Genomic DNA, 22,860 nt, shown 5'->3' on the forward strand with positions numbered 1-22,860 from the left:
ATAATGTCCTGCCCAGCATTTTTATACATGACCCTAAGCATGATGGGATATTAATTGCTTAATTGACTCAGGAACCACACTTGTGTGGAAGCACCTGCTTTCAATATACTTTGCAATCCTCAGGTGTTTCTGTTAGTTTGACAATTACTTTTAGAACCAAAAGGGGTTATTTAGCTGTCCCCATAGGATAACCCTTTGAAGAACCCATTTGGGTTCCAGGTAGAACCCTTTCCACAGTGTGTTCTACCTTGGGTCAATAAAGCTGCAGAACCTATTTGGAACCCTTTTTTTTAAGAGTGTGTTGCCAGGTAAAATGCAACAACCTCATTCTCTCTTGCAAGCAACTCCGTTGGAACACATGGATGTTTTAATTACAGTAATGCAATGTCTGCACGCGCTGATTGACATATAAGCTACTGCTGTTTGTGTGCCACTGCTTTTCCCCCTGCATGTGTGGCTCAGGAGTTGATTGTAAGGGATATGATTGGAGGCGGCAGGTAGCCTAGCCTAGTGTTTAGAGTGTTTGGTCAGTAACTGAAAGGTTGGTGGATCGAATCCTCGAGCTGACAAGGTAAAGATCTGTTGTTCTACCTCGAGAGCAAGGCAGTTAAGCCATTGTTCCCAGGGCGCTGAAGACGTGGATGTCGATTATGGCAGCCCCCCGCACCTCTCTGATTCTGAGCGGTTGGGTTAATTGTGGAAGACACATTTCAGTTGAATACATTCAGTTGTACAGCTGACTAGGTATCCCCCTTTTCCTGATTGTGTGTGCATGGTAATCAAAGATTCTTCAGCTATGGTTTTAATCACTCCTGTGTGGATGAGGATGAGGGCTGAAGGCTGCATGGTGTGGACAGGATCAACAGAGGGAAACACCAGAGGCAGCTAGACAGCTCTCTGGCAACAGGAGAACGACAGAGAGTCTATAAACTATAACTAGGGTTGTGTCTCAAATGGCACCATATTCCCTATTAAGTGCACTTCTTTTGACCAGGACACATAAGGCTCTGGTCAAAAGTAGTGAACTATATAATGAATAGGGTGCCATTTGGGACAGAGAGTCTGTGATAATATCTTTCCGTTCAAGGCAGTCAGGGTAGGTGTCACGATCATCGTAAGAAGCGGACCAAAGCGTAGCATGGTGTGAATACATCCCTTTAATGACAGATGAAAACAAACACGAAGTACACTAACTAACTAACTAACTAAACCTACAAAACCCCTAGACAGTCCACAACACATACATAACCCATGTCACACCCTGACCTAACCAAAATATATAAAGAAAACAAAGAATACTCGGGTCAGGGTGTGACAGTAGGTGTTACTTAGTAGTCAACCAACTGGATTCTGTTTACCTCTTCTTCACTGCATGCCGCAGTGCTTTTAAGGCCTGGCTGTCTAATGCAACATATGAACATAAACATTTTTTTTCATCTTAGCCTTGACTCCCAAAGGGACATAAAGCTCCCAGCTGTGTTTTTCTTCTTTGGAGCAATGTCAGTGCACATTGTTATGGAACAAATTGTCAGTTGCACACAGTTAGATAGCTCCCTAATGACATAATTTTCTCAGATATATGTGGTTAGTAACCAAATACAAACCTCATCAATTATAGATTGACTAGCTTCTCTTTTTCTCATGGCAACGTTTCCTGCGATCAAGACAATGATGGACATAGAAATGCTATTGTTAGGAATATTCCCTGACACTCCCAACCATCACAACTCCCTAAATGCAAACACAGTTATTTCCCTTTGAGCCCAATCAGAGTCAGACACACAGTGTGTTCCTTGTGATCCTCAAGACACCACACAAGACCAAGGTCCTCATGTGTTGTGGTGAGGCTGTTTGGACCAATTTTCCTGCCACTTCTCCCAGTGTTTGCAATGTCTGCCACAGAGCAAAGACAGAGCAGACAGTGCCGCTGCCCTCCACTGGTCCTGAGCTCCCCCGGGACAGGCTGGTCTTGTGGTCTGGAGAAAGAAAGAAAGGCAGAAGGCAGCCATTCGATTAGCTCACACACTAATGAGAACCACACCTGGGTCCTCATTGTCCGACTGGGCTGCCTTCAACCCCCCCAGCCACTCAGGGAAACTGAAGCAAGAAAAAAACAATAGTCACTGACGGGGAAAAGAGGAAAACAGATATCTAAGTATCAGATGTCTAAGTATTTACTCTCCTTTACAATCGGTTTCATATCAGTTGTATACAAAATAGAGAGAAGCCTCCTAATTGTATCTTTCTGAGCTGACACAACGTGTATGAAAACAACAAACCATATCATAATTAGATACAGTAGAAAACTGGATGGTCTAATCTCTCATCTGTAAAATAAATGATGGAGCACTCCTCAGCAGTTTGGCTGATAAAAGTACTGATCAGCTATGATTTTCTGAAAACTTCAAGGATTTGAGTAAAACGGTATGATAATCCAGAACATTATGAAAAAAAATGAAAATACCAAAGTTGATTTTATCATTTTCAAAACAGCTTCTTGACTGTACCAACTATACACATCGGAACCTAAACTCCGAGTTTGTGTCAATGCTTTTACATCAGTGCCTTGGCAAATGAAAGCCATTCCTTAAAGGACATTTTATCTTTGATAATCATGGCTTCCAGTAAAGCACGAAACTCAGTACTGGATTTATGGATCCTACATACTGCACATCAATTTCACACATGTATTGGAGGGATTTACTGTATAGGTAGTTATGCAATTTTTTCATTTTCATTTTTGTAACCTACAGGAGTCAAGGCCCCTCTGTAACCAACAGCAGACATCTAGAGCCCTCAGAGCGCAACAGTAGGGGAATGCCCGTATAGACTTCTGTGGGTAGTGGTGGTGGGGGGGTTGGGTTGTGTGTACAGTGTAGTTTTCCCCAATGGCAACCTATTCCCTATTATACATACAATGCAAAAACAAATAGGGGGGGTCAACCTAGAAGACATCTGGTTACAAGTAAATGAGTTAGGTTTTCTCAAATTAAGTAACTACATTTGTTGAAACCAAATATATGATTAAATGAAAACTGTTATATTTGATTACTAACAAACCTATATGTTCAAGTTGCAACCTATTTATTTGGGGCGGCAGCGTAGCCTAGTGGTTAGAGCGTTGGACTAGTAACCGGAAGGTTGTGAGTTCAAACCCCCGAGCTGACAAGGTACAAATCTGTCGTTCTGCCCCTGAACAGGCAGTTAGTTAACCCACTGTTCCCAGGCCATCATTGAAAATAAGAATGTGTTCTTAACTGACTTGCCTGGTTAAATAAAGAAAAAATTAAATAAAAAATTTCAACTAACTTTTCCTCTTTGGTTAAAGCTAATAAATAGTATGAATTTAAGATGGGCCATATTTGTCATTTGTATTACACTGGGCTGAACGTATTTTGTAACAAGATACTTTTGAGAGCTGTAATTTGTATTTTTTAAAGTGGTTCACCACTTTGTGGCTCCTTTCACACTGCATTGGTATCAGATGTCTGATGGCACTATGGTGTAATAAGATTGTCTGCTAAATGAACTAAATATGAATGTGAATGCAAAATATGACAATTCCAAAGCATGCTGAGTATTATTCCAATGGGTGCCACCAAAACAAGGTTTTGTCTAGTTCCTTGGTGTCCACATCAACAACAAACTAGAATGGTCCAAACGCACCAAGACAGTCATGAAGAGAGCACGACAAAGCCTATTCCCCCTCAGGAAACTAAAAAGATTTGTCATGGGTCCTTAGATCCTCAAAAGGTTCTACAGCTACAACATCGAGAGCATGACCAGTGTCATCACTGCCTGGTACGGAAATTGCTCGGCCTCCGACTGCAAGGCACTTCAGAGAGTAGTGCGTACGGCTCAGTACATCACTGGGGCAATGCTGCCTGCCATCCAGGACTTCTACACCAGGCGGTGTCAGAGGAAGGCCCTAAAAATTGTCAAAGACCCTAGCCACCCCAGTCATAGACTCTTCTCTGTACTACCGCATGACAAGCGGTACCGGAGTGCCAAGTCTAGGACAAAAAGGCTTCTCAACAGTTTTTATCCACAAGCAATAAGACTCCCGAACAGGTAACCAAATGGTTACCCGGACTATTTGCATTGTGTTCCCCCCCACCCCTCTTTTACGCTGCTGCTACTCTCTGTTTCTCATATATGCATAGTCACTTTAACTATACATTCATGTACATACTACCTCAATTGGCCCGACCAACCAGTGCTCCCGCACATTGGCTAACCCTATCTGCATTGTGTCCCACCATCCACCAACCCCTCTTTTTACGCTTCTGCTACTCTCTGTTCATCACATATGCATAGTCACGTTAACCATACCTAAATGTACATACTACCTCAATAAGCCTGACTAACCGGTGTCTGTGTATAGCCTTGCTACTGTTATTTTCAAATGTCTTTTTACTGTTGTTTTATTTCTTAACTGAACACACACACACCTTTTTTCACACTATTGGTTAGAGCCTGTAAGTAAGAATTTCACTGTAAGGTGAACGAGCACCTGTTGTATTCGGCAAATAAACTTTGATTTGATTTGAGAAAGCTTACAGCTTTTGTAAAAATGTACTTTTCGTTGCAGTTTTAGGAGAATTTACGCAGCAGGTTGGTGACAGATCGAAATTTACTGGGAGGGAGGAGTGGTCGAAAATAGGAGGTTTGTCAATCATTTTATTTGTTTGCTTTGGGGAGGATTGTGTGGGTGTTTTTGGAGCACAGGGGAGAGCAGTGTCTTTTTTTCCCTGGTTTACATTCACTCTTCCGCTTGTATTTTCCCTATAAACAACGTCTTGACTTACTTTTGATATTACTCTAATAAAGTTTTGAAACATTTGTGAAGGTTTGGTACAGCATGGTGTGGCTATTATTAAGATTTAGCTACTATAGGCCTATGAGCACGTTGGACTAGTAACTGAAAAGTTGCAAGGTCAAATCCCCGAGCTGACAAGTTGAAAATCTGTTGTTCTGCCCCAGAACAAGCCAGTTAACCCACTGTTCCTAGGCTGTCATTGTAAATAAGACTTTTTTTCTTAACTGACTTGCCTAGTTAAATAAAAGTAAAATAAATAAAACATATGAGGACAGTGCATCCAGCACTCAAACTGACTCTGTTTTAGGCCTACAAGTGCTACTCCTATAAAATCTAACACTATCAACGTTTTCTTTATAAAAATTATTTTGATCAGAAATGAATGATGCAGGAGGTTTGTTAATTTGTCAACCCATTTTTTTTGCACATAACGTTTTTTTCAGAATTTGTTTCAGGCTGTTTTTAAGGATATGTAAATGTGGCTCATTTGTCCAACATCGCTGGCTGCGACAGGTTGGATCTGAATGCTTATGGATGTACATTTAATTTCACAAATGTTCGTTAAATTAAATCTTTCCTGTCATGCTGTCTGGAGCCAAATTTTCCTAAAGGAAACTCTGAAATGGCAAGTTTGTAAGAATTGTACTTAAACTCTCCAGTCAAACTAATCGGGAGGTTGAGCAGTTTTTTGTCTCTATCTCTGTAATGTGTCTGTATCAATCTCCCGACCAATCACCCGATCTCAAACCAATTGAGATGGTTTGGGATGAATTCGACCGCAAAGTGAAGGAAAAGCAGCCAACAAGTGCTCAGCATATGTGGGAACTCCCTCAAGACTGATGGAAAAGCATTCCACCTCATGAAGCTGGTTGAGAGAATGCCAAGCGTGTGCAAAGCTGTTATCAAGGCAAAGGGTGGCTACTTTGAAGAATCTCAACTATAAAATATATTTTGATTTGTTTAACACTTTTTTGGTGTTACTACATGATTCCATATGTGTTATTTAATAGCTTTAATGTATTCACTATTATTATACAATGTAGAAAGAAGTAAAAAATTAATAAAAACCCTTGAATGAGTAGGGGTGTCCAAACTTTTGACTGGTACTGTATGTATTTATGTAAAAAAGAATTGGGACCACATTGGAAATAAGTCCCCAACTCTATTGTGCAATCCCAGTCACTTGAAAAAAATCTTTGTGTATATGTACTTTTTTAAATAAAAAATAAACTTAATCAATCAATCCAATTGATGAAAGGAAAAACACATCTGTTACAAAACCCCAAAACCTTTAATGACATTCTGAGGCTGTCAAGCCAAGCCTTCAATCCTGGGTAAGCCTACAAGGTAGAAAGGGATGTATTTTCTGTTTTCGAGATTTAAAATAATCAATTTATTGTGGTTTAGAGAAGGCAAACCATAATATTTGAAGTGCCGAAGTCGGTATGCTTTGTTTGCTGGTTGTGTGGTACATTGGCACAGAAACCTGTTGGTGTAAAATTTGTTGCATGTAGTTTATATAATTATGAATTGCATCAAAATGTTGAAAATCTGATTTCCTCCTAGCTGATCATTGTCTGCAGCCAGCTCTGATTGTAGAGTATTAAAACATGAAGGGAGAGTGAATTCATCTGTGGTGGTTGGCGAACCCTCTACCTTCTGGCCCGTTGCCTTGCAAGGCATTGACTGTGCCATAAAAGCATGCTGAAGTGGCAAAGCCAATATCCACATTTATAAACACAGGGTCGCTACAGTTATGGTTATTTGCGGTCGTAAACATTATTTTGAGTTCATTATATTAGGGGGAGGGTGTTCAATGAATTTTACTGGAGAATTAACTGCCAGGTTAGGAGAATTAGGTTAAACTGTATCCCATCTAGACATGACCCTGAAGCAATGGCAATAATAATACACAGTTTGCTTTGCAGTTCATTTCAGTATGACCATTTCCACATGTACATTTACATTTTGGTCATTTAGCAGACACTCTTACAGTCAGTGTATTAAACTAAAGGTAGATAAACAACAAATAGTCATAGCAAGTAAAATGGTTTCTGTAACAGTTACTGAGAATATTGTTGCTGTTCAGGTCAGCTACTTGCAAATGTATTGATGTATTATTAAAATACAAAATATATGCATTTTAATTAAATACATTTCAAAATACAAGTATGCTTTAGTTTATTTTGATACATTGAGCTTTTTGGTATTTTATAATTGTGTTTTGTAATTTTTGCCCATCCCTGAATAAACCCCATTTTGTCATTTTGTTCCATGTTTACTTTCTATTCTGGAATTAGCTATGTACATGCATTCAATTGAGTGCAAGCAACTAAAACAATTCCATGTATATTAAGAAATTCAATTTCTTTGATACCATGATATACCATTTCCAAATGTATTTTTTACAGAAGACCTTCACATTTAGTAACCACTTTTTACAGTGTAGGGAAAAGTGTGCCATTTGTGACGCAACCCCAGTGACTTTACTGGACCATTCTGACTAAAACTCCCCGCCGGCTGACGCCTCCTGACTCTGAGCATCCGTTCCACCTTTCTCTCGCTCAGTGAAGCATGTGCCAAGAGGATTAAAGATGGCGTCCTCTAGGGCGGCGACATGCCATCTGGACAGGAGTTGATCCGGGAGGGAGGGGTGATGGAGGGGGATAGTAATGAAAGCATCTCAACTGAGTGACTAATTAATGTTTGGTCTGTGCTGTTTATAATTTTGGTTGGTAGTGTTGTCAATCTGGAATATTATTTATCTCAAAAAGAGTACTTTGAGTGCCTGTAATTTTTACACATTCTACAAACAACAGTATTGCAAGGTGTAGCGGAGCATTCCATTTATGACAGATTTTTGTTTAGTTTTTTTGGCACACAAATCATCTCAATTACTTCCCTAGTGACGTTTCAATTGTTCTACTCTACTGTGGGTGTTTTAGTACTTTAACTCCAAGGCACTGTTTTTGCCAATACATTTTTTTATCAAGTGCACCATATAACTCAATTAAAAAAAAAAATGTCTTTCAAAATACTCTTGAAAGTTGTAATAGCAGACTGTACAAGGGAAAAACAATTGGTAGTGCAAAATCTTAAATTGAAAGCTGGACTAAATTCCTGCTGACCCCTCAGTTTGGGAACCACTAATGCAGGGGATGGAAAGGTTGCTGATGACCTTGTTGTTGTTGTTTTCCCCTTGTATTATTGAGCTTGCTATTTTTTGGGTGCCATGCACCTTTGCTGTAATGCACTTTGCTTTTAGTATTTTCATCTTAAAATTTGCTATTACATTTTATTCCTCACTCTGTATGTTTCCTTGGGTAACTTGAAAGGCGCAAATAAAATGCAGTACATAATATTATTATTATTATGTACTAAATGCCAATGCCTCGTAACCTTTTCCCAGGACTGATGTGTGTCATCTCCGTTTTTCTCATCACATTAAGATCTCATTTGAAAGGTTAAATCTCATGTTTCCTCTTCAATTTCCCAGAGGTGAAGGAGAGACAATGTCTGATGTTACCCATCATGGCCAAGTGGAGTGGAGGAGTCCTCGTCTACATCCCAAATGGCATCCTATTCCCTATATACTGCACTACTTTTAACCAGGACCCATAGGGCTCTGGTCAAAAGTTGTGTATTGTTTTGGGAATAGGGTGCCATGTGGGATGCAATCGATGAGTCCATCTCCAAGTGGAGGAAACTAGCAATGCATTTAATCATGCAAGACATGGAAATATGAGAATGTAGGTCACATGTTAACGAAAACTGACAGACTTCAGAGGGACCAGGAAGTTTGTTTTGATGTTTTTTACAGTTTTTGCTTTACTGCAGGATATAGAAAATGTAAAGGGCTTGTTGTATTGTTTGTGTTCTGTGTGATGGGTTATGAGGGCGTATTAGTGGAAGCCTGCTGATGTACCTGACTCTAATAAGAGTTAAGCCCTAATGGTAAACCAACCCCCTCCCCTATCGCTATCTCTGTCTATCCCCTCACCACACTACTACAGTACTCCCCCATTTCCGTGGAATCATCTGTGAACACATTAGCTTGGACGAGATGCCATCCCCAAGTGGCACTACTGTCTTTCTGATTAGAATATCCCCCCAGTGACCACAGCGTACATCACTGGCTCTCTCACTGTAGGAGGGAGGGCTCTCCAGCTCCCTATAATCTGCTTGATGAAGATCGCAGTGCCCCGGGGACCTGACCGGGGGCTGCCTCACACCAATCACGGCTGCCCCAGCTCCCAGCGTACACGCAAGCCCTTCACCACTGAGCCAGTCAGCGAGCTAGTCAGTGCTTACAAACCCTCTCTCATTCTGTCGCTCTCTTCCACTCGCTCTCTCACACACTCATACAAGCTTGCTTGCTCTCTCTCTCTCCCCTCTCTCGCTCGCTCTCACTCGTCATTGTAAAACCACAGGGAGACTCATTGTGGCTCCTACATTACCTCTCTCTCACCCTATTGTTTTATACTTCTAGTGGCACACGCTCCGGGATCAGCTCTGGCGTGGGCACTAGGCTATGCACAGAGAAGGATAATGAAAGAAACGCACCAACGAGAGAGGTAGGGGTAAATGAGAAAATAGATAATTGAAGAGCGGAGGAAAAAAGGAGAAGAGAGGAGAAGCTTGCATTGTATTCTTCACAGGGGAAAGAACCTTGGATTAAGCTGACTTTGAAACTGTTTGCTATAATTGTGATCATTCAAGGTAAGTCTGCTGTTTAATTATATCTTAGTTGGGCTGTGTTTCATTGTTGTTTTTTTAGAAGGTAGGCTATGCTGATAATGAATATATTTCTCCTCCAAGTCAATGATGAACTAACTGAGTTACAGTGCCAGCAACTCACGGACATTTCTGTCACTGCAGCTGCCCCAAATGGCTTTCAAAGCCTCCTTGATGTCAATGCTTTTTTTAATGATATATATTTTGACTTGTCAATAAAGTCTCTTTCATTAACCCCCAACCCCCGGCACATGAGTAAGTTGTTAGATGTTATTCACACCACACGTGAGTAGGAATTGCATACAGAGGGAACAGAACCAGCGGGTGTCCTTGAAACAGTTCTTGCAGAAAGAGTTTGAGAGAGACAGGAGGTTTGTGTTCAGAGTACAGTCAGTCCTACTGAAGAATGTCTCCCATGCATGACTGTACTGTCTTTGTGGTCTTTAGGTCAAAGCGAGCCTATCCATTTGTTCATAGATGACACAGTAGGTGTCAGCGAATGCAGATTGGCACATGCGTCAAAGCATCCCTCACTTGGACTGTGTGATGACCCTGTTTATAAGTCAAAGTGAGTGATTTTTGTTGCATTTAAAAGGAAATATTGATGTTCAACTTGGCATTGGAAAGTATTCAAACATTGGATATCAAACCAGAGCCTGTCGAGTAGTTTGGGCAACATCAAGGAGCTGATTTCAACACTGCCTTGAGGGAAACCAAAAAGCAAAAGTCAACATTTTTTCAGCTTCACAGCAATGTTTAACACTCTTGTAAATCGGATGAAAACAAAACATTTTATCATTGGATTTGCTAAAATAGTTTTAGTAAGAGATTCCATTTAAGGAACATAACTTTGCATGTGAATTCATGTTTTTGGAACACTTCACGTGATGATGTTTCACATGTGGATTCAGATTTTCACATGTGAATATTTTTCACATGATACTTAACAGGTGATGCTCTGCAAACAAAATTGTTTCCTTCAGATTCAGACACAAACAACACTTTTTACATAGTGTTTTCAAATCATATATTTGACACTAATGATTACATTGTGTATGTTTCTTGAGATTGCAATTATTTTTCAACATGTCCTCACCTGGGGTTTGAACTCACAGCCTCTTGGTTTACAGCATGCCAATCTTCCTGCTATGCCACCATGTCTGTCTCAGTAAGTGATTTAACCTGTATTCCTACACTTTGGACTTATTAAAGTAAAAATATTATATTTATAATAATATATAATACAATATTTATAGTGATTGAGGCATTGCATTAAAACAGAATAATATGGCCTACCAATATTAGAAGACTATACAGAAAACCCCTCAAATTGCTGAAATAAATAAATAAAATCAATGAGGAGAGAAAAGTCATATTTAACCGATAACTAAAATAGCAGTGCAGATGGTACTCTTTTGTGCAGAGATGTATTATAGGTAATGAATGTGTAGCAAAATGCTACAGAATTTGCAGAGCAGAATAATTGTGATTTCAAATCTCATGTGGAGTCATATTGAAAGACAGAATTACGTGATCATGTCAAATAGAATCATAATGTCATTGATGAAATATTTGCACACTATTTTAGCTGAACAACGTACCACTTACTTTAAAAGGAAAAGAGACACATTTAACACATGTTAACACCTCCATTTCACATGTGAGTGACTGGTTGCCGGAAAGTCTATCGCAGGAGAGCAGAGATGGGTGATAACAGGATAACTTTAATATACACCCTGGCCCAAAGGCACAGGCGAGGCAGCACAAAGCACAACCACGGTAACATGAACTTGATAAACAAAACAAATGAACCTAGGTTTGAAACAAACCTAGCGCAAGCCAGCCTGTAACGTAACACCCTACCCAAAGAACATTTCCACCCACAGACATGGGGGAAACAGAGGGTAATATACATTTAGTCTGATGAGGGAATGTGAACCAGGTGTGTGGGAAAAGAAGACAAAACAAATGGAAAATGAAAGGTGGAGCGGCGATGGCTAGAAGACCGATGACGTCGACCAGCGAACGCTGCTCGAACAAGGAGAGGGATCAACTTCAGCGGAAGTTGTGACAGTAGCCCCCCCTTGACGCGCGGCTCCAGTAGCGCCAACACTGGCCTCAGGGACGACCCGGAGGGCGAGGTGCAGGGCAATCCGGAAGAAGACGGTGGAACTCCCGCAGCATAGAAGGGTCCAAAATGTCGCCGGGACCCCCTCGATGTTTAAAGGGGGCAGAGGAACCTCTCGCACCTCAAACTCCTGGAGCGGGCCACCCACCACCGGCCTGAGGAGAGACACATGTAAAGAGGGGTTAATAGGGTAATCGGGGGGAAGCTGTAAGCGGTAACTAACCTTGTTCAGTCTCCTCAGGACTTTAAATGGCCCCACAAACCACAGCCCCAGCTTCCGGCAGGGCAGGCGGAGCAGAGAGCCAGGGTACCGGCCTGGGGACCGGGTAGAGAGCCAGACCCGGTCCCCAGGTGCGAACACCGCGGCCTCACTGCGGTGACGGTCTGCGCTGGCCTTCTGGTGCTGGAGGTGAACATGGGCGACGTCCCAGGTCTCCTCCGCGCACCTGAACCAGTCATCCACTGCAGGAGCCTTGGTCTGACTCTGATGCCAAGGCGCCAGAACCGGCTTGTACCCCAGTAAGCACTGGAAAGGCAAGAGGTTAGTGGAGGAGTGGCGGAGCGAGTTTTAAGCCATCTCAGCCCAGGGCACGAATGCCGCCCACTCCCCCGTCCAGTCCTGACAATAATACCACAGAAACCTACCCACATCCTGGTTAACTCTCTCCCCGTGCCCATTACTCTCAGGGTGAAAACCCGAGGTAAGGCTGACCGAGACCCCCCAGACGTTCCATGAACGCCCTCCAGACCCTCGAAGTGAATTGGGGACCACGATCACACACTATATCCTCAGGCACCCCGTAGGGCTGTGGGGAGACCGGGCAGAGGGAGGAAATGGCAGGACTTGGAAAAACGGTCCACAACGACCAGGATTGTGGTGTTTCCCTTTGAGGGAGGACGATTGGTGAGGAAATCGACCGACAGATGCGACCAAGGCCATTGTGGAACGGATAAGGGTTGTAGCTTACCTCTGGGCAGGTGCCTAGGGGCTTTACACTGGGCGCACACCGAGCAGGAGGTAATATAAACCCTCACGTCTTTTGCTAAGGTGAGCCACCAGTGCTTCCCACTCAGACAGCGCACTGTCCGACCGATGCCCTGGATGACCAGAGGAGGGTGACGTGTGGGCCCAATAGATCAACCGGTCATGGACAGCAGACGGAACATACAGACACCCAGTAGGACACTGGAGGGGAGCTTTCTCTGCAGGTAACGCCCGCTCAATGTCCGCGCCCAGCTCCCATACTACCGGTGCCACAAGGCAGGAGGCCGGGATTATGGGGGTAGGATCCATGGGCCGCTTCTCTGTGTCATACAGCCGTGACAGTGCATCTGCTTTAACATTCTGGGAACCTGGTCTGAAAGAAAGGGTGAAAACAAAATGGGCAAAAAACATGGCGCACCTTGCCTGATGAGGATTCAGTCTCCTCGCTGCCTCGATGTACTCCAGGTTGCGGTGGTCAGTCCAGATGAGAAAAGGGTGTTGAGTCACCTCAAGCCAATGTCTCCACGCCTTCAACGCCTTGACCACAGCCAACAGCTCCCGGTCCTCCACATCATAGATTTGCTCCGCCGGGCTGAGCTTCTTCAAAAAGAAGGCACAGGGGCGGAGCACGGCTCCTATCCCAGCCTCGGACATGTCCACCTCCACTGTGAACGCCAAAGAGGGATCTTCTTCTTAGAGAAGGCGAGAGCCAAATCGGAATATTCTGGACTTTCCACCATAGTAGCACCAATGGAAACCCCCAAACACCTCCACGAGCACTCTCGTGACAACCCCGTGAGAGCCCTCCGTTGCCATGAAACAGTGGGGTCATGACAGGCTAACAAGGGAAGGCCTAGCACCACGGAAATGCAAGAGAGTCAATGAGGAAGAGACTGATTCTCTTGCTGTGACCCCCCATGTGTCACCATGACCAAAGGAGTGGTGGCCTCCCTGATAAAGCCAGACCCTAATGGTCGACTGTCCAACGGATGAACTGGAAAGGGCCTAACCACTGGAACAATGGGGATGCCTAAACTATGGGCGAATGCTCTGTCGATAAAATTCCCAGCCGCGCCTGAATCGACAAGCGCCTTATGCTGGGAATGTGGGGAAAACTCAGGAAAATTGGCTTGCAAAAACAGGTGGGCAACAGAGGGCTCTGGGTGAGAATAGTGCAAGCTCACCTGGGATGATGCCAGAGCGCTCTGCCTACTGCCGTGGCCCCCAGAGGAACCAACCCGACACCGACTGTCAGTGTGACCTCTGCGGCCACAGATGGTGCAGGTGAAGAGCCCCCCTTCAGGGTTTTCCCTCAGAGGCACGAGACGAGGGCGGATACCCTCTCACGTCCCGAAGGAGCCGGTGGACGGTCCCCAGATACAGGTCCAGCTGCAACAGAAACCCCTGGCAGAGTGCCGCCGTCCCATCAAACTCCCTGGGAAGAGCGAGACGAATCACACTGGGACCGGGTGCAGGGGTGGCGAGTATTGGAGACCCCTGTTGTGCTGGTGGGGGCGCTGGAGGGACTCCCTGTATCTCCCAGCGGTCCATAGTCTGGACGACGCGGTCCATGACAGCGCCGAGATGGTGAAGTATCGCCGTGTGCTCCCAGATGCACTCCTCTACCCCCACAATGGGGGCACCCGCTCCTGCAGACTCCATTGATCGGTGTGGAATTCTGTAACGGGGACAGTGACTGGTTGCCGGGAAGTCAGATGCAGGAGAGCAGAGATGGGTGATAACAGGATAACGTTAATATACACCCTGGCCCAAAGGCACAGGCGAGGCAGCACAAAGCACAACCACGGTGACATGAATTGGATAAACAAAACAAACAGACCTAGGTTTGAAACAAATCTAGCACAAGCCAGCCTGTAGCGTAACACCCAACACAAAGAACATTTCCACACACAGACATGGGGGAAACAGAGGGTAATGTAATTTTAAAATTTAGTCTGATGAGGGAATGAGAACCAGGTGTGCGGGAAAACAAGACAAAACAAATGGAAAATGAAAGGTGGATTGGCGATGGCTAGAAGACCGGTGACGCCGAACGCCGCCCGAACAAGAAGAAGGACCAACTTCGGTGGAAGTCGTGACAGTGAGGAGAATAACATTTTGTTCAACTCACATGTTAATTGCAGATTCAGATGTGGAATTTGCTCTTTCACATGTGAAATTCAAACTCTCACATGTGGAGTTGCATTTTCACACGTGAAAAACTTTGTTGAAATGTTCCATCCCCATGTTAGCACATTTATTTGAAATTATATCATGTTTTCACATGTGGAGCTTCATGTTATCACTTGTTGCTTTTACATGTTGTCACATCTTATCACTTTAACTTCACATAAGATCACTTGTTAAACACGTTATTACATGTGAAATGAATGTGTTTTTTCTGTAAGGGATCAGATACTTTAATATTTAATAACAAAAGTGACAGTAAAAATTTGGGTGTGCTTTTCTTATGCACTTTTTTTAAAATCCAGAAACAACACAGCCTTCTTTGGAATGCTCACATTGCAGGTACGACTTTATATACCGCATATTATAGCCCATGTTTACGTACATTTCTGAATTACCTTAGTGGTTTAGAAGATTTCTGTTAGTATCCAAGGGGATTTGTACCAACAAACTGAGAGAATATGAAAAGGCAACACACACTACATGATATGCTACATGTTGAATAAGGGATCATGGATGCACCATGTTATTCAGATGAGCCATAGAAGAAGATATGAGTACAGCATATTAAATATCTACACTGCTACACCGCACATACCTGTAGGGTTTACATGTGGAGAGACAAATTGAATGCACATGTAGAGAGTTATGCATCTCAGTGATCCATTGCTGTGGAGTATTTGTTTGTCGAAAATCCAATGCATTCATAATGCATAGCATACTGGATATGACAGGATATAGATTTTAGGGAGAATTGAAAGCGGTGAGCAAGCATTTTATTCAGTGGCTGTTTTAGTATATCTACTCTGCTGAAAGTATTTATTTTTTAAGAAATTATTTGGTAACATAACGGTAACACTTTAACTAAACCCAACAGGTACTTTGATATGTGGATATAGGTAAATATTGCCAATTGGAATGCTGTACTGAAAACAATGCAACTGCTGTGTGCATTCACAGTCCTTTCATCTCCATTTTCTGTAATGGAATTCCAAAGGAGAATATAATATATATATGACAGTGATGACATGTGACACTTCATGAGTTTCCTGAATCTCGTCTGACATCATATTTATGCACAGGCATACTCCCCGACCTATACCTTCAGATTGCATGCAAAACCCACACTTGCCTACACTGCTCTGCACCACTTTCTCAGAGCAGATTTAATGTCGCACTCTTCAGAGGCATATACATAGCTGTATTTGGGCTGTGTTGCAAATGGCACCCTATTTCATACATAATACAGTACTTTTGACAAGTGCTCATAGGATAAGATCTTTGGGCCCTGGTCACAACAAGTGCAATATATAGGGAATATGTTGCCATTTGGGACACAACCCTTGTCTTATCACCATTCAGCTGGAAACACTTGCTTTAGAATAATCAAATCATTCTCCAATGAGTCCACTATTACATAGAACATGAGATGGCCCTCTTGAGCAGTATCTATGGAGGGTATACAGGAGAGAGATTAGCATTCAAAACATGCACCCACACTGGGATATCGTAACTACATGAATTATGTGATAAACGAGGGAGACATATAATGCATTAATGTACACTGGCGATGGTGATGCTACATGACTACAGCACATGTCCTGTCTGTTACATTGCTTAGCACTTCTGGAACTGACTTGTGTCAATAGCATTTAGATAGCCTTGATGGGCCGGATGGAGTGCCCTACTAATTGTGTTAATTTATTGCCAATCCCATTTTGTACAGGTCTGGTTAGATTAACAAAAGTAGAGTCAGGTGACAATCTATTAGATTTGTTAATTGTAAAACTTTACAGTAAACTCAACTGTAAATGTTCTGTAAACCTCATAGCTATCCAAGCATCTTTGGGTAATCCACTACACTTACTGTTGCATGACAGACATGCATCTCCCACAACAAGACACAAGACACAATACACTCAGCTGAGTCGTGACATCCTCTAAGAACCCTCTAATGGAGTTCTTGAGTCCCAAATGGCAGCATATTTCCTACGTAGTATAATAGTTTCTATCCAGAACAACATGGGGCCTGGTCTAAAGTAGTGCACTCAAAAAGGGAACAGGGTACCACTTGGGATGCACACTGTGTTAACCGCTTCTCATGGCTCTACCCACTTTTACTGCGCTCCATGTAATTTTAATGGCGATACAGAGTGGCTCCACAAAAAGACCAAGTCCGTCTGCAAATTCCTCACTGTCACTATATGAAATAATCTGCAGCACTGTTTGACCAGGGGAAAGAGAAAGGCCTGCATCACAAATGGCACCCTGTTCCATTTATAGTGCATTATTTTAGGGCTCTGGCTAAATGTAGTGCACTATATAGGGAATAGGGTGCAATTTGGGACGCAGGCAGAAAAAGGAGGGTGTTTATGGATGTGTGTCCTGTATTCATTATCATAAGAAGAGCAGAAATTATCAGTCATTCGGATATGCCACCTATCACCCCCTTCTGCCGAATGTGTCGGTCAAGAGCCTTCTGCTTAAATGGGATCAATACTTGAGATTGTTTGGAGTCTTAATTGTAAAACTTTACAGTAAACTCAACTGTAACTGTTCTGTAAACCTACCTGTAACTGTTCTGTAAACCTCATAGCTATCCAAGTATCTTTGGGTAATCCACCACACAGATCTGTGTCCCAAATGGCACTCTATTCCCTACATAGTGCACGTGTTTTGACCCTGCAGACCTTTAAGACAAGGCTCAGACAATCAACAGCATGATTCCTAAACATCTCAAATTAAGGTCATGCCGTGATGGATGAGCCTCTGTCTACAGGAGGTATTGCTTCTCGTTTCCTCCTGACTGATGGGCACTCCAACTCTGCAATTATTTAAATAGATTTGTCTCCATTACTTTGTCAAGTTTCTGGAGGTGGTATCTTCTGCTGTGTGCTGGAACACCTCTTTAGAGAGGAGAAAAGGAAACCTCCCCTAATATTTTCCAAATCATTTTGGGAACCACTCATCATTTCAATCAGATGACATTGGGTTAGTTTAAAAATCGACTGTAACGTTACAGATTTGTGATCCCTGGGAGTGTAGTAAAATAATATGACAGAAGAACATACATCATGTTGCATGGGTGTCTGTCTGTTTACCCTAGTGAACTGTAAGCTGTAAGAGTGTGATGCAGTGTGTTAGCTAGCTGGATGGCGAGCTAATGGGCCCAGCAGAAACGGCCAAACCTAGTCCTCTGAGGACCCGGCTGGCCAGGAGATGTGCCGACTCTGCAGGACAGAGATTATTGTGTGGCCATATCAGAGTACAGCCACCACAGACTCCTCCCTCCCGCACTGCCACCGCTTGGTTCTGGCACAGGGGACAGAGTCAAAGCGAGATAGAAAGGCATGGTTTTCCTTTTCACACAAAAATGTTATTGACATTGTACCCCTGTTCAACCTGATCTTTTATATTCTGTCCTATGGGATTTTATTCCATTCCATTCTGTTCTGTTCATTCTGTTCCAATTAAAACTGTTTCTGGGTGAAAGCTTGGAGGCAGTTTAGAAGTATCAGCTCCTTGAATGTGTACAGTGAAATAGAGACAGAAACCGACCCCTTGTCATTCAGTCAAGTTCATATTTGTCTTTTTCAAACATTTTGACTGGTGATTCATTTTGACTGGTAAATAATGATATTAAAGCATTAGCTAGTTGCCTTCCATTTCTGTTTTTGAATACCACAGCATTAAGACTTAAAAATAGCAGTCACAGCAGTGACTGCCTGAGGCTTTTGTGCCTTTGAATACATTTTGTTCCATGCCTGTGAAACATTCACCACAGAATCCTTGTAAACGGTCGACAGGTGTGGTAGCCATGAATTCACTGGAGGCCATCCATAAGCAAAGCCATGATGGAGAGTGTTGCATTACAACAATGTGTTATAGTTTTATGGTACGTATGTCTCTGTGTCTGTGGTGTATTTGATATTATAGTCCAACTGCACAGGTAAATGGTTTGGCTGGCAGGCAGGCAGACAGGAAGGAAGGCGGGCGGGCGGGAGGGAGGGAGGACGGACTGTTGGAGGAAAAATTCCACTGTGTGATGATGTGTGGGTCTGGTAGGAGTCCATAACCTTAAACATAACCTCCTTAGCTCCCATTGGCAACACTGCAAAGATTTCCTGTCACACAGGTGAATGACTATTAGTTTACTGACCCTAGAGGTAGAGGGAGATTGTAATGATTTCCAGAGAAGAAAGGTAGCTACTGTAGCTTGGGGCCCTTTCAGGTTACTAGTGGCATACCTTACCTCTGCTGGAGGATAGAGCTGGATATGTGAGGAAGAAATAGATAGGAATAGGAATACCCCATTCCTGGTGAATTCACACAATCTCTGATTGTACTCAAGGGCATTAGCATACCCTTTTAAAGATGATGTCTTTGAGTGTGAGATCAGTATCATTCAAAACATATATTAATTATCTTCTGGTGTTTGGATGTAGCTGTACACTTCAGACAGTATTGAAACACTTTGTGGAATTCATGATTTATTCCAAAAGGGAATAATACATGGGTGTCTGTAATTACTAAACTGGATAATGTATCTCTGCCTTTCACTTGGCATGACTGTGAATTTAGCCCATGTGTTACCATGAAGCTCAAGAGAGAATGATCAAAACCTTTGAATACTCTGCAACAAAAACACAATTTGAAAAATGCATGTGCTTTTATCCTGGTTCTGCTGAGATTTTCTGCAGAGTATATGCAGCAAATATATAAAGGTATACACTATTACTTTGATCAGAGAAATATGAATTAATCTTTCCGTTTATGGGGGGGAAAAGCCTCTTAGCCAAGAAGATCTAATAGATAAAACATATGTGAGAACTCTCACAATATTTATCTCATCTTATCTGTCTGTCTGTTTTTATCCAATCCTTTACTCCTACGCATTTAACATGTTATCCTGTACCGGATGTCACATAGAATTTGGAGTTCCATCCATGCAAAAACTAATCTTTGCTTCATTACAGAGAAACCTGTTCCTTTAAATGCTCCCAGTAAGGCAATGGACACCATATCCCTGTGAAACACCTCATGATAAATAATCGACATTCAACCTTTGAAATTTCACAGTGGAACTTTTCTGTAATCATAATATAGTAGATTTAGCATTTTTGTATATAATATGTTTGTATAAAAAAAAACACAAAGGAATTTTGGGAGTGCTTTTTTGCTTGTTTATTCCTCAAATATCAATATTGTACTGATATATCTATTCACAACAACTAACACCCTTAAAATAGTGGAGCATGGACTTGGATATAAATACTTTGTATTTTGATTGTATCAGCATCGAGCTGTATTATTGGACTGTGGATTCCTTCTGGTTTGGCTAGCGTGCGACTCAGCATGTCTGAGTTCTGACATTGGATTCAGAGCATCTCTTCTTCCTGATTACCTCACCACCACCCCCCCACCACCCCCACCCCCTACGTAATGCTTATCTTGACACGGCGGAAATTACATCATAACTTTAAAGAGGAGGTTAGAAGAAGAAGCACCTCTACTTAGCCAGCAAAACCACTAACATGATAATAGTACAATCATTTGGTGGGTGTTTATATTTGTCCTGTTTAACACATGTACAAGTGTGTATTAACCCTTTACACTCGTGGGAATTGGATTTTACGGATAGGGCTAAATTGAAATATTTCTTACAGAAGAAATATGAAAATCATATGCATATGTGTCACACTGTATAATGATAGGAAACAGGGACAGGAATACGTAATAGGGTTTTTTATTTCTCCACCCAAAATAAAGTAAGTCATGAAAACAACGGGGACAAAGCCCAAGACAAATACGTGTATATATATATATATATATATATATATATATATATATATATATATATATATATTTAACACAGGGATGTAACCCAAACAAAAGAGCGAGATTTATACCTCTGAAAACACACAGACGAGACCCGTAATAACAAGCGCACAATAACGTGTAGCACGAAAGCCAAAACAGAGTACAGACCAACGGACATGGGACAATAATCAACAAGGACAATGGGGAACAGAGGGCACTTATATACACATACTAATCAGGGGGAACCAGGTGTGCGTAATGAGACAAGACAGTCCGGGGTTGGTGGTAATGAATCCAATTCAGTGATGCCTAGAAGGCCGGTGATGTAGACCTCCTGGAACTGGTGAATGGATTGAACATCAGTACCCCCCCTCCCATCACGCTGCAGCAGGAAGACACCGGCCTTGGGGACGACCACAGGGAGGTGGTGCAGGTCGGTCAGTGAGCCAACGGTGATAATCCCTGGTCAGCAAAGTGTCCAGGATGTCCATCACAGGAACCCAGCACTGCTCCTCTGGGCTGTACCCCGCCCTACACCTCAAATTCAGGACTTCACAGACCGGCCCTCCCTCGATGTCCAGAGGAGGAGGCTGGGCGCCACTGGGTTCAGCCTCAGCGAAGGTATCAGGCACCACTGACCCAAGGAGAGACACATGAAAAGTCAGGGTAATTAACCCTCCTCGGGACTTTAAATGGCCACACAGACCGCAAGCTCAGCTTCCGGCAGAGCAGGCGGAGGGTGGAGAGCCAGACCAGGTCGCCTGGAGAAAAAACAGGCGCCTCAATGCAGTGGTAGTCGGCCAGTTGATTGTGCCGACGTCACTTGTGCCAAAACCACTCGTCCCCGGTCTGGCTCGTATGCCAAGGTGCTGGCAGTCCCACACACCCGTGGGCACATAGGCACGGTTCTCCGGGCACTGTGTAGGTGCAGGTTCCTTGCGCAGGGACTGCCATATGTCAACGTTCATTTCCCACACCAATGGTGCAATGATACGGGGCGGGGGGATAATGGGGGTTTCCTCTCCCAACGTCATTGAGGCGAGACAGGGTGTCCGCCTTTACGTTATTCGAGCCTGGCCTATAGGAAACCGTGAATTGGAACCTGGCAAAGAATAGAGCCCATCTGGCCTGTCTCGGGTTTAGCTTCTTCACTGCCCTGATGTTGCGGTGGTACGTCCACACTAGGAAAGGGTGTTTGGACCCTTCCAGCCATTGCTTCCACCCCTTCAGAGCCTTCTTGACAGCCAAGAGTTCCCGGTCCACTACGTCAAGGTTCCTCTGGGCGGGGCTCAGTAGCTTGAAGCAAGGCCGCAGCTTTGGAGGGGTTCCAGTATGCTGGGACAACACTGCCCCGACTCCTACTTCAGAGGCATCCACCTCAAAGCTGAAGGGGAGTGAGAGGTCGGGATGTGGCAGCACAGGGGCATTGGTGAAGCATGCTATCAGTGTCTCGAACACCCTCTCCAACCTCCACTGTCCAACGATGCTGCTGGGGATCTCCTCGCAACAGGGAGGTAAGAGGATGAAGCCCCGGATGAACCTCCGGAAATAGTTTGCGAACCCCAGGAATCGCTGGACTGCTTTCACAGAGTTGGGGATGGGCCATGATCTGACTGTGTTGATGCGTTGCTCCTCCATCTCCACTCCCTCCATGGATATAAGGTAGCCCAAAAAGGAGACGGTTAAACATTTCTCTTGTTTAACTCTTAGAACTACCCATCCCGGATCCGGGAGAATTGTCATCAACTACATTAATTAGCATAGCGCAACGATCAAAAAATATTACTAGAAAAAATTCATATTCATGAAATCACAAGTGAAATATAGTGAAACACAGCTTACCTTTTGTTAATCACCCTGTCATCGAAAATTTGGAATTATGCTTTACAGCCAAAGCAAGACAAGCGTTTGTGTAAGTTTATAGATAGCCTAGCATAGCATTATGTCCAGCTAGCAGCAGGAAGCTTGGTCACGAAAATCAGAAAAGCAATCCAATTAAATTGTTTACCTTTGATGAGCTTCGGATGTTTTCACTCACGAGACTCCCAGTTAGACAGCAAATGTTCCTTTTGTTCCACAATGATTATTTTTATAGCCGAAATACCTCTTTGTCTTGTCCACGTTTTGTTGAGAAATCCACCGGAAATTGCAGTCACGACGACGCCAAATTAGATCCATAATACTTAC

General features: G+C 43.1%; 1 protein-coding gene across 1 annotated transcript in view; it reads left to right on the forward strand.

Moving 5' to 3' along the window:
• The first annotated feature begins 9,226 nt into the window (after positions 1 to 9,226).
• The window catches only part of LOC118361556 (cadherin-12-like), a 193,346-nt gene continuing 179,712 nt past the window's right edge, over positions 9,227 to 22,860 (forward strand). The window contains exon 1 of the mRNA XM_035741578.2: positions 9,227 to 9,538. The gene's annotated coding sequence lies outside the window, so the exon portion shown is untranslated. The remainder of the gene's footprint in view (positions 9,539 to 22,860) is intronic.

This window comes from Oncorhynchus keta, chromosome 28, assembly GCF_023373465.1.
Source record: "Oncorhynchus keta strain PuntledgeMale-10-30-2019 chromosome 28, Oket_V2, whole genome shotgun sequence".
Lineage (NCBI taxonomy): Eukaryota > Metazoa > Chordata > Actinopteri > Salmoniformes > Salmonidae > Oncorhynchus > Oncorhynchus keta.